This window comes from Temnothorax nylanderi, unplaced genomic scaffold (assembly GCF_030848795.1).
Source record: "Temnothorax nylanderi isolate EJ_2023f unplaced genomic scaffold, tnyl_v1.0 TNYL_tig0130_pilon, whole genome shotgun sequence".
Taxonomy (NCBI): domain Eukaryota; kingdom Metazoa; phylum Arthropoda; class Insecta; order Hymenoptera; family Formicidae; genus Temnothorax; species Temnothorax nylanderi.
The window spans coordinates 172,383-185,924 of NW_027249192.1; the positions used below are offsets into that span (position 1 = coordinate 172,383).

General features: G+C 36.7%; 1 protein-coding gene across 1 annotated transcript in view; it reads right to left on the minus strand.

The window, feature by feature from the left end:
* LOC139776814 (C-type lectin 5) overlaps positions 1-10,160 on the minus strand; it is a 30,021-nt gene extending 19,861 nt beyond the window's left edge. Inside the window, exon 1 of the mRNA XM_071713769.1 lies at positions 9,932-10,160. The gene's annotated coding sequence lies outside the window, so the exon portion shown is untranslated. The remainder of the gene's footprint in view (positions 1-9,931) is intronic.
* Positions 10,161-13,542: the final 3,382 nt, after the last annotated feature.

Here is a 13,542-nt window from a genome sequence, read left to right on the forward strand (position 1 = left end):
ATGATTGGACGATCGCGATGACTTTAGAAACGAGTCTGAATCGTCCACGACCAGTGAAACTTGATGTGATTTTGCAACGCGTCCTTTTTTCATCTAATTTTTATCGAGCAAGCTGACTTTCCTCGTATCACGATTGCCAGTCTCGGCGAGGGGGGCTACTTTCTAAACCGTTCGTGACACTCGCGTCACGAAGTGGCGGATGAGCATCGCCATCGAGGATATATCGCGTTAGACCTCTTTCGGATTTCTGCAGTGTGTCACAGCGTTATAACTGAATCAAGCACTTCGAAAATAATGTAATAGTAATTCGAGAAAAATTAGCCGCCCAAACAAGAATCAGATAAAGAAGATGCAATTATGTTACAAGATTAGGTCAAGTCTTGCCAATGACAAGTTCAAAAATTAAAATAATTAGTTGGACAAATTATGAATATGCAGTATGTAAAAGCAATTAAATGTAATACTTGTAGTAAATGCCGTTGTATCGCTAGGGTATAGTATTTATAAATTAGAAGTAAATTTTTTTATCGTTAATTTTTTAGCTCATTTGCTCTATTTTTTAAATTAATATTTTATTATTTTATTAAGTTTAAATAAACGAATAATATGTTATCTGTTCAAAGAAACGATACCCTCGAACCATATTTTATAAATGCTTTCACGAATTACAGCCATTTTTATAATTGTGTCGACTTTTTATATATATATAAAATCTTCCTCGATAAGACATAATTTTTTGAAAATGCGCAATATTAATTTTGTCAAATCATTAATTGCTTTAAAATAATAGCAAAATGGTTATTTTCTTCACATTCTTTTATGCATGTCTTTCGATGCAACGTAATCCTTGTCCATTTTAAAGATAAAAAGACTAAATATTTACGTGTCTAAAAATTCTATAGAAAGATGGCGTGAAACTTTTAAGATATTATTTAGTACTACGATTATTTTCTGTGTAAAATAGAGTTAAGCAGCGGAACAATACGACATTTTAATGGCAATCTGGAACCAAAAGATCAAATCTTAAGCGTTTACAATATCTCGCACACTCGTTCAGATTTATCTTGTTGGCAAGTCTATGTTTTGAGTCGATGGAAATTTTTTCCAGCGAATGCAAATGAGCGTTGTTTTATAGTCAATTGAAATCGGAGAATTCCAGAATTCCGGAATTCCGGAATGTTAAATTTAAACGCGTATGGAAATTAACCAATGTAATTAAGGCATTATGTAATCGATTATGTACGAATGAATAATATAATGCAAAATTGTATATTATACTCGTGATATAACTTCAGGAGGATCACCCAAGTTATATCACGAATACGTTATGAAGAACCATTAAATTTGCACGCAACGTTGCACATTATATCAAAAACGTTAATAAAAGATATTAATATTACAACTGCAAAATTATATTCTTTTATTTTAAAGAAATTGGATTAAGAGATATCGGCGATGAAAGTACGATGGACTTTTGATAAATAGGATATTTAAGGAGCAAAAGTCGCAGCTTTATTCTCATCGGCCAATCGACACGGTACATTAATCGAAAGGAAAGTTGTTCTAGTATCGACTCATTAGTCTGGTTATTCTCACTCGGTAAAAAATGGAAGACACGTGCATCGCCCGAGGGTTGCCGTGCACGAAGAAGAGTCCGTGCTTCGTGCTATAATTTTGAAGTTTGAGCTACCGAGCATACATTTTTATTCAGCGCAAAATTGCTATTATTGCATTAATTAAGGTGCGTACTCTTTCACTTTTTCGCAATTTATATGCGTTATTCCGTATCTTCTTCTTATACGATTATATTGTTGAATCACTAGGATATTTAAATCAGTGACAACCCAGACAGCACCATGTCCAAAATCGGGACATAAAACGTCTTTTATAGACATAATATCATAAGATATCTTAATAATGTCTTAAAGATGTCTTATGTCCCGATTTTGGACATACATCCTCTCTGGGAAATTTAATATTCCTTTAATATTTTGTATAAAAAGTATATCGCGCTGTCGCGCATATGAAAGTTTAGCTCGACCGAAATATCGATCTCAGATTATTTAACCCTTTAGGGGCCACACATCGATCCCGTTGGAGTAAAATGTTATAATTTATAAGATAGTCTTAAAAGACGTCTCTGATGAAAGTTTTTTAGTTTTTTTAGTTTCTTTTTTTTTAGTTTTTTTAGTTTTTTTAGTTTTTTAGTTTTTTAATGTTTTTTTTTATGTACATAATTATGTACACAGGCCCCTAAAGGGTTAAGAAATTCGTAAGTGAAAAAATTTCTAATATTACCTAAATACATCCCGCGTACGTCTTACCTGCTTGTACGCACAAACTAAGAGCGTTTTTCGCTGGCAGAGCTGGTGCGCATTCAGTGCACATTAAAGCCGTCGTACACAAACCAACGTAAAGTGTATGTTTAATATAAACGGGTTAAATCATGAAATCCTCAATATTCTTTATTGCACTATTTGGTAAAATATGTACTGGGTATTTTATCAGTCGAAATATTTGCATTTTACTTTAAATATTAGAGATTAAATCAGTGGACAACGGCTTTAATGTGCACTGAGTGCGCACCAGTTCTGCCAGTGAAAAACGCTATTAATTGAAAGTCTCGAATAATCTGATTTTATTCATTATGGAACTAACCGCTCTTTGCATCAACGTTAATTACAGCATTCAGGTACCATAATGTCCTCGTATGTCTATACGTGAACGTTATAGACGCGCATGATGCACTTATTTACGATATGAAAAATTTCAAGATGCAATACAAAAATTATTTCTCGATGTTGGTATAGCGTACTCGTCAAGACTATGCCTCGCGGCATAACCGCAAGTAATATCATGAATATCGACCGACGTGCTTTATATAATCATAAATTTACTATTACGAATAATGGAATTATACATGAAGTTACATTTTATCTCTTCTTTCCTGGAACTTATACAACTAATAACTAATCAACTCCACTTTTTATAAATTGCTTAATTTTAGAGTATGAATTTATAGCTTCATCAATTTTCTCTACTTTTTATTTCACAGGCTTGATCAGTTTGATTTTTAAGAGGCTCAAAATTAATAAATCGTGAATTCCTCTCTGGGGATAAACTTTCTTTAATTAAATTTTATTTTGTCGTAATTTATACATCTGAAAACTCGCTACGTTTTACAATATTATCACTTTTACTTTACTTTACTATGTTTTTTGTCATGTGATATAAACTGTCTACAGCTAATTGCGAAGAGATTCGTACGACACGCTGTTGCGAAGGAAAATTTCATACACACTTTTCGCACGTTGTTTTCTTTTCTTTTTTCTGTATAAGGTTTAAGCAATCGTCAGGAAGACAATGCATGCTCGACGTGTTTGCCTAATACTTACGGTTTGCGGTGAGCTGTGAAGGCACGCCGCATCTTCGAGTGACGAAGATTAATAATATTCGCGGTTGAAAGCATTATGCTCTGGCCGTTTACCCCGCCATTCTCGTAGAGGTATCGATATCTTAACGGATCGTACCTATAATTTAAGCGTACGCAGCAATCGCAGCAGTACAGCAATTTGCTTCGCACATACTAGTTACGTTGTAACAAGCTGCGACGTAACAATTTACCCGATATATACTACTTGCGCGGCAGTCGTTAAAATAATCATAATGATCGTTCAATTATAGAGAAACGTTTGTGTTCCGGACAGCGTACGATATTTGTAGTGTGACACAGAATCCTTCGCTGACCGGAAGTACGAAATATAATTGCAGAGAAAAAACTAAAGCCTTCCACTTTCCTTCTGCAAATCAAGGAATATAGAATTTGTATTGAATATTGAATCACATTAGAATGTTGAACACATTGAAAAAGTAAAAATAGAATATAAACTAAAGAATTTAAAGTTTTAATCGTTGATAATTAACAAAAATGTATGAAAAGTGTAAAAAGGAAAACATTCCGTATATTTGGAGAAAGATTTGTTTATTCGTTTTTTTTTCAAATGTGAACATTTATAGATGTCTACATGTAAAATATAATAAAAACGAAAACTGATTCCTAACTTTTTTCGGTGAAGTATTTATACCCTGGTGAAAAAATTTCTCATATTTTCTCAGGAATTTTATAAGAATTGAAACTTATAAAAAAATTCTGAGAAAATATATATTTCTCAGATACTTTCAGAATTAATTGGATGATTTTCGGAATATTTCAATATCCGTATGTATGAAAATTTCTGATAAATTGCACAGATTTTCTCATATTTATTCAGATTTTTACAAAGATGTGTTGGCGGGGAAAATCTGAAATATCTTTGGGGATCGTGTCGTTGATCGTGAGATGATGATAATGATGGAGAGGAGTGTATGGTTAGATGATGTATGTATGTGGGGGATGTGTTCCCCAAATATACCATACGACTCTCTGCGAGTCGCGATGGTGAGACTCCACAAGATATATGCCCAACTCGATCTTGTCGATGAGAGCGTCAATCAGCGCAATGAATATTGTTCGCGTTTTGCCTGTACGCCGTTAATTAGTGTAGTCCCATCTTGGTAGTGGCACATGCGGTTACCACAATCTTTTATTATTTTGTCTGAGTTTTTCTGCAAAACGTTTCAATTCGTATAAAAAAATCTGAAAAATTCTGAGCATTCTGAGAAAATCTAAAAATATTTGTATATTAGAAATTCTAACTAATATTGTAATATAAAAAATTCTGACATTTTTTCCACCAGGGTACTTTCTACTTGAAAAGGATTAAAAGTAAAGAATCAAACTTCTGTTCAGGAATTGTCAAAGTTCCTCGAAGAACTCATACGCTAATTTGCCGAAACCACCGTCTCAGCTACAACGATCATTTTTACTTGGACAAGTGGTGACGGACGGTCGCGGACAGAATCGAAACTGTCGACCGAGACCGAGCAGTCGTCTGACCTGGCGTCGAGCTTTCCCGGTATTCGCGCGACGCGGCCGTCGTCGCCATTCACGCGAAAGAACCAGGAACGAGAATGAGAATGAGTATGAGAATGAGAACCGTAGGTGTAGGATAACGAACATCACGGAGGCGCGAGCGCTCGTACATACGTATACGAGCGTATACGCGCGCGTGTATGCGCGCGCGGACCACATCGCGCGTCGTGACCGTTAGCTGGCCGGCTTTACGTCCAGCCGGCTCTCTTCCAGGAGTCTCTTACAGTTCGTCCGAGGTTGGACTTTTGTTAACGGCTACGTGCCGTCGTGCCTGTCGGCGTATCCCGCATACTGCGGGCCGCACGTCTGGATTCTGGGGAATCCGACTGCGCGCGGCAAAAACGAGACGGGTCCGCTCCGCGCGAATCGAGTCCGCGAAGAGGAAAGAGCTCGCCGGACGAGAGCCGAGGCTGTCGATCATCCGCTTCTTTCGAGTATCGGCCGGCGATTCGGCTGCGGCGGAGTCTATTCGGTGGGATAATCGCGGCTTTGTTCCACTTTGCTAATGACTCTCGGCTCGATGCTCAAATAGAAATGCGCTCGTGACTCATATTCGGGATCTGAAAAGCGGAGATAGCGATCTCGAGTTTTGGGCCTTTAATTATGCCGAGCCTCAGTCGAGCGATCTCCGCTTGGCCTCCTCATAATGACAGATGTCACGCGAAATTATGTCCATTAGTTAAAATCACGCTCGTATCTGCGTATTTGACACAGTTTTTGATTTCGCTCATTTTTAACTCTCGTTCAACAGCTATTACCGTTATCTTTACAATGTACAATACTATATTTTACTTTCGTGTCTCAAGTGTATATATATATATATATATATATATATATATATATATTCAAATACACAGGTATCGTACGGTAGTGAGGAAAGGAGTACCGTTCTTTAGCATGTGCCATATGTGGAACGTTATGCGTATTGGTATCAAAACTCTTGACTTTCTATATTTACACTCTCGTATTCCTCGATAACTTATGCTTTTTAATTACTTAAAGTCGGCAACATAATTCAGCAGTTAACTTTGAAAAATTTATTAAACCATCTTTCCTGAATAAATACAATATTTAACATGACAATAAATAGAACAAAATTGGAAGAAAATAAATAAGGTCTGTACAATTTTTTAAAAGCGGTTGAAGTTTTGCCGACAAAATCGAAAGATACGCTATTCGAGGAAACGTTTACGGATCCGTGAGATCCTTCGACGATAATTTCACTCTCTGGCATTAACTACTGGCCACTTCACAATAACGATATTAATCTCCTTCCTCCTATTTTGTTTCGCGTAACGAGCTACCGTTGACGTGTCAACGTTAACTCGTTACCCACATAAAGTGTCGAAATCCCGCGATAGCGCCAAGTGTACAATCGTGTATGCTTTCCACGCGTCGCTTTGTGCAAGATCGCAATTATCGTAGTTATCTTAAAAGCGCAAAGTTTATCTGACAAGGAAACATGACGATTTCGCGAAGAAAAGTATCTTCCCGTTTTCCATTGGCTCGGCTATAGAACTTGGCGACGGAGAAAATATTTCTTCTATAATCTCGATTTCTATAATATATTAAAAGTGGAGAGAATCTTCTCTAAATCTATCATTTAGGAAAGCACAGAGAAGCGCGTAATGCGAAAAAGTGAAAGGAGAATTCGAAGGTGATGTGGATCATTAGAGGAGTAGTCAAAAAAGAATTTGCCTCACGTAAATAATGTGTTTGGCGTTCCACGTATAACGAAATGCATATAACGAAATAAATTAGTAATATAAAGACATTATGAAAATGCGGACGCGTGTAATCCGCATGATCGTTTATGTAATCGTATCTCACTTGAATACCGTAGTTGAAAAAGGGTAAAATGTCAAGAAACATTCTTGATACAAAAAGAAGCGTATATTTCGAAACAATCATTAAGAGCCTCAAATCCCCCGGTGAGAGGTAACATGTAAAGTTTTTCTTTTTTCATAGCTGATTTAAATAGCATAAACGACCGAAACATTCTGACATCAATTTCACATGCTTTGAACGAAGTAACATTTTATTAATCCAAGGAATTTTATTACTCAAACTATTAGCTCATAAAGTAAGATCAGTTAATGACCGAGGAATTAATTTGAAACTCATAGATGGTGAAAACAATTTCATAGAGTAATTTTTCTAGTTACGACATGTAAAGAGACCTCGTTAACTCTACGATGTAATTAGTTATTAATATTTTTACTGGTAATTATAAAATAGATTGTTTGGAATTTTCTGAAATTTGGTCTCTTTCTAATTCACTCCCCATCTCTCGAATATTGAATTTTATTTCTATTATAGAATTACAAGTGCAGATAAATATTTTATTTACAAGTTTTTCTTAAATTTTGTTAAATTTTTTCTCTTTACTGAAATTATATTACTAAAATTATTTTCTCCATGAAGTTTGATCTTTTAAATCAATCTGCATTGTTACTATTATCCGCATTTATTTAGATATCCCCTATAATTCTTCTTAGCATCCAAAAGTATTTCGGTTTCTTATAAAATACCGATAAGCATCGTTCTACTCGAGTGCCTTCTCAACGTTCGAGATTAGTGAGGAAACTTGCGGAACAGGACGAAAGCAATTGAAATAAGGACACGTAACTAGAGATGATGGGCTGTCTGGCAGTTTCGAAGATGCTTGTGAAATGCGGCCACATCGAGGTGAAAAAAAAGTATGTTCAAGGTCAATAATATGTCAATAACGTATGATTGATTCGATCGCTTCACGTAATTAATTTGCGCAAGTTTTCGGCGAATTGTTTTTATTTGTTGACTATCTATAAATCGGATAAACGTTTAAAAAGAGTATCTGAAATTTCTGCGAAAAAAGTGAAAAAATTTATCAAAAGACCTATCGTTAAAATTTAGGTAAGAAACTTTCAGACATTCTCAGACATCACCATGTCCAAAATCGAAACATAAAACGTCTTTTAGACGTCTTATAATAATCTTAAAAAAGTTTTAAAGATGTCTTTAAAACGCCTTATGTCTCGATTTTGGACATGCGTGCTGTCTGGGAGTCTGGGTCCGTATACGAAATTTAACTCAACTCACAGATTATAACAGACCCTCAACATCCATCTAATCTTACATGTAACTTTAAGCTCACAGGTTTTTGCGAGGTTGTGAGCATCGTGAAAATTACCCTGCTGTCGGATGCGAAATCGAGCGGATCCGTTAGCTACAACTCCCAGGAGGCACCTTGCACCTATAAACTTTCACGAGCGACCCTTTACTTATCTCGTTGATGAATCGCGCGGCGAAGACGTCATGCGAGATGTAGGATAACACGAGAATGTTTGTCTCGTATCTCGACGCGAATTGTTATTTGTTTTCTCTCTCTCTCTCTCTCTCTCTCTCTCTCTCTCTCTCTCTCTCTCTCTCTCTCTCTCTCTCTCTCTCTCTCTCTCTCTCTCTCTCTCTCTCTCTCTCTCTCTCTCTCTCTCTCTCTCTCTCTCTCTCTCTCTCTCTCTCTCTCTCTCTCTCTCTCTCTCTCTCTCTCTCTCTCTCTCTCTCTCTCTCTCTCTCTCTCTCAAATTAAATTAAATTATCTCTTTATAAATTAAAAACGGTGAAACGGCGAGAGATTAAGAAAGTTCCGTGAGTAATCGAGAGAATGGTTCAAAGCAGAGAACAGCGACGTATTGCCAAATAATTTCATTGTAAAATTACATTTAAAAATTGGTTATCAAATTAGGCTGAAGAATAATTGGACAGAAGAATAAATTAGACAGAATTGTCTAATCTACTACGCGAATATCGTCTCTATAATTACGCACTTTCTTCATTAACAGGCCTCGTCGTCTGTCGGCATAAAAATAATATTGTCCACCTTTCTACCCATTATTAACATAATTATAAGATGCATTGGAGTTTTCACTATATCTAAAAATTAATAACAAACGGTTAAGTTTATACACGACTTTCGATTTTGAGAAAACGACACTGCACTTTTCGAAACTTTCAGCTTGAAACTTGGATATATAATATTGCATATTAAAAAATTACAACATATAATGCCTTTCTCGAAATTTTTTCCATAAGAGCATCGACATCCAATTTATCAGAAAATCTATCATTAAGATTAACATCAATAGAATGATCTGCATTAGATGCGCTAAAAATTATATAATTCTAGACAATTATTCGTTAAATTTTCTAATGCGAAAATGAAAAAATCCGTTGATTGTAATTTACTTTGAAATTAAAATAATATCTTTCGTCAATCAAATCGCCTTGTATATATCAAGAATTGAATAACACACGTCAGAATTAAGGTAACTCTCAACTGCATTAAGTAACAAAAGCTCGTAAATCGCTGGCGCAACGTCTATTTTCCTCTCGACGTATTCTCGCGCCCGAAATGGGGAAGGTTCTAACAAAGACAGGAATTTCCCGAGCTCACGGTAGTGATTACGTCATATCTTCGGCGAGCTAACGCTGCCAGTTTGGGTCAAAGCTCAGATTTTCCCATCTGCGATATTCTGAGATCTTAATTCCGAGAATATACACGCGTGCATTGATAGAATCAGGACTTAAAACCGGTATAATCTCAGAGAGTTCAATGCTCGATGTTGCACAGAAAGATGCATTTTACGCCTCGCGTCTCCATCGTCGTCAATGTAGAAATTGGGATATATAGTATCGATCATCAATTTATAAACATTCATGGAAAATTTCTGAAATTTTAGATAGAAAAATGAAATGCAAAATTCAATACAAAACTCTTCCGATTACAAATAAAACGTTAAAAGCGAGAAAGAAAATTTACAAAATCTACAATGGAGTTATGTACTTAACAAATTATTAAACTTTTCTATTCCATTCTCAAATAAAAATTATTTAATATGCGAAGAATATTCCGAAGTTAATATTGACGTGCAACGTCGAGACGTGAGCTCGCATAATTCTCGAATGAAATATCGCACTTACTGAAGAAGCAGCGATCCTCGAAGATACAATGAGGTTTCGAAGTCGACGATCCTCCTCTTCCTGCTGTGCCGCCTCTTCCGCTGCTCAGGACTTACCTAGGGACGAGCTGCTGAAGAAGAGCTCTCGAGTACCAGACGACGACGACGACGACGACAAGAGGAAGATCGCGGGTTCGTGTGATGATGCTGGATCCGACGAATCGGAAATACGGGGAAGGAATGAACTGGCGGACGGTCGCGATGAGCCGGTATATAGTCGGCCCACATTCCCTAGTGGTACGAGTAACCTAAATTCCTCCCACCAGAACGGGGCATCATCCTCATCAAGTAGACGCTGGGTCCTTCTCGCAGGTGGGAATACAGCCCCACCTGTGCGTGCCCCGTCGTTGTCGACGTGCACAGTCGTACCCGTACACACCGGTTCGCATGGCGCTGGTATTATCGTCCACCTTTGTCCCCCTTCGTCGCCTTCGTCTTTGCCCCCGTCCCAGGTCGAGCGAGACCGACCGACCGACCGACCGACCGACACTCGTCGTCATTTCGAAAACTCCTCTTCTCGTCTCGGCGATACGATCCTCGAGAGCGCGATCCGTATCCCACAGAGCGAGGGAAGAAAAAATCTCGTTCAATGGCGATCGTCCTGATTCGCCTTGTAAATGTCGAGTTATGCAACAGTACATTTTGTCGGTGCAGTCGTCAGTAACCGTAATCGGCCAAATATTTATCGCGTCAATTGGGCAACGTGCTGAATTAACGTGGCGTACGTTTGAACGGGAGTGACCGACTATCTCGTCCATTAGAACGGGTTCCATTCAGCTTTCGTCTACAAGTGGCGTATAAACATTTCGAAATCTTATTATAGATGTCACGAGACATTTTGACACCCGACGTTATTTGGTCGGGTATTTATTACGTAACTCGAACCGAAATTCAGACCGGAAAGCCGAAGAAGACGTGACGTGAAGCGCGAAGAGACGCAGCAGCTATAGGTTTACATTGCCGCTGCCAGTTTACATTGGACAGTCGGGAAAGAACAAGTTTCCCAGAGCGACGTAGTTGAATGAGAGACATTCCAAGATATTCCAAGAACATCCCGAACTCCAATTCTGAATCCTCGACTCCTGTTCAGCCGCCTTTCGTTTTATCACGAATGAATTTCTATTGTAGGTAGCCGTCCGACGAAACGCGAGTGTTATCTCGCCGACGAGTAATTCGAAAGGCCGTGCCTCGTGACACCAAAACTACTTACACGGCCGGGACTATAAAGCGGCGCGGCGTGGTGACTGCGCAAGTATTCAGCAGTCAATGACAATTCCTCGAGAATCGCTTCAATCGCGTTCAACGATCGGTCGCCGCTTGACCAGAGTACCTCCTCTCTCCTCTTTCGTTTCTATACGAGATCTCTTCCCGCGATCGTGGGGTGGCGTCGGCTTTTAAAGTCACATGGCGCTTGCTCGTATTGTCCGACTTTTGCTACAGTTTCTCTTATTCCTCATATTCCTCTTGCAGTCACGTGTCTGAAAATTAATATCAATTTCCCTGTAAATATTACACCTCAAAGCAACGGAGTGATTATAGTAGCAAAGTATACATTAGAAGTATCCCAGACGTCTTATATCCCGATTTTGAACATTGTGTTGTTCTAGGATAGTACGCAGTTATCTTATTTTTACTTCAAACGAAGATGTAATCGATATGCTAATTCATAATTGATGAAATGCAACACCAAGCGATAGTATCGGGCATCGTCGGACGAATTATTTATTAGCGAGCGTTGAGCATAATTCTCTCCGGTTGAAACTACGAGGTTCATTAAAGTCCGGTGATATGGATCAATTTCATCAACGTCAATTAACCTCGACTCTATAAATCGTTGCTCGATTAGACAATATCGCTTTCACACTTAATTTTAGAGTTATTGGCTTGCAAGATTCTTCTTGCACGAAAGATTCTTTCGGGTCTTCATGTGTAATCAATAGACATCGGATTTTTTATATGCAGATTGGTGAAAAAGAGTAATTAATAACTAAAATTATGTTATTTATAATATCCAACATGTTCATACTGCAACATATGTTAGGTATAAATATGTTGGATATTATAAATAACATAATCTTAGTTATTAATTGCTCTTCTCCACCAATCTGCATATAAAAAATCCGATGTCTAATTCAATGTTAACTTTTCACTTATAAAAATTGCGTTCGATTTCTATACTTATTTGTCTATACTTTCGTTATCTGTAAATGTATCTTTAATTAATTTATTAGTAATGTATTATTTTATTACGCTTGTAAAGGAAGATGATTAACTATCAAGTCCGATGATATCTGTCCGAGTTTATTGCAATGCTATTTTTGAAGCAATATTATTTAATTAAGAAATGTATTTTTCAACACCTGATCTGTTCTGATGCATAATAGCATACAACGAATCAAAGATTTAAACGCTATTTATTACACTTTGCTACTTTACCACGACCACAGGAAGAGATGTATGTCATCGTGTGCATGTTTAATTGCGCGAGTAGTAAAGGTCTTTCGATAGAAATTGACACATGGCGAGACATATAATTAATCGAATACGCAGTTCGTAAGAATCAAGCGAGGAATATTTCAAATGCCGACGAGTAAGTATTATTTAATTTGAATTGCCACATCGTCTACACTTTGATATATAATCCCAGTAAACAATTTTCCATATATAAAAACATATATAAATATATATAAAATATGTCTGTATATAATATTTTCTGTTTCTTATACAATCTCTATCCGTTTATATATGTGCTGGAATATCTAATGTCTGATGAATGCAATATGAGTGTGATATACGTTTTATGTAGAAGAAATGAAAGATGTTTGTGCTGCACGGCTCTTTGGCAGCTGATCAGGCTGAATTTCTGCGTAAACATTTCTGCGGTATTTATCTATTGCGCGGTTCTAAGGGACTGAATTTTCTTGTCAACTTGCTTTGTTGAATGATACAAGCATGAGTATGTGAGTCATCCATGAGACTGATACTATAGATTTAGCTGATGTGAGCAGAGTACAGCGCAAACTATGAGAAAAATCACTGAACAATTTATTTAATATTAAATTTTTTAAATATAACTTTTACAAAAGGTAAAGGATTTTACAAAAGGTAAAAATTGCGATTAGATTAACAGAACATTGATTAAAATTTCGAGAAAGGTTTCGCGTTGTTATGTCGTATGCCGACGTATGCTACGCTAATGTGCCAATTGCTCTCAACAAATTTATAACTGAAAAATATATATACAGAATATATAGATAAAAAGCTAAAAAGATTTGGATTGAAAAAAAAGATGAAAAGGAATTATATTTGGCAACGTCGAGTAAGATTTATATAAAATAATTTATGCAATAATGTTAATGCAATAACTATGCAATGCTAATGTATAGTACCTAATGCAGTAGTCTTTGTACATCTTCAAAACTTTTTCGGAACTTTAGCAGATTTTAGATGTCTCAACTATATATAAATTATCTATCTCGGAAAAATAACACATAGGAAAAATTCTTTTTAACTAAAAATAATTTACTTAAAAGTAATTTACTTTTATTAATTATATATTTATTTAAGGGGTTA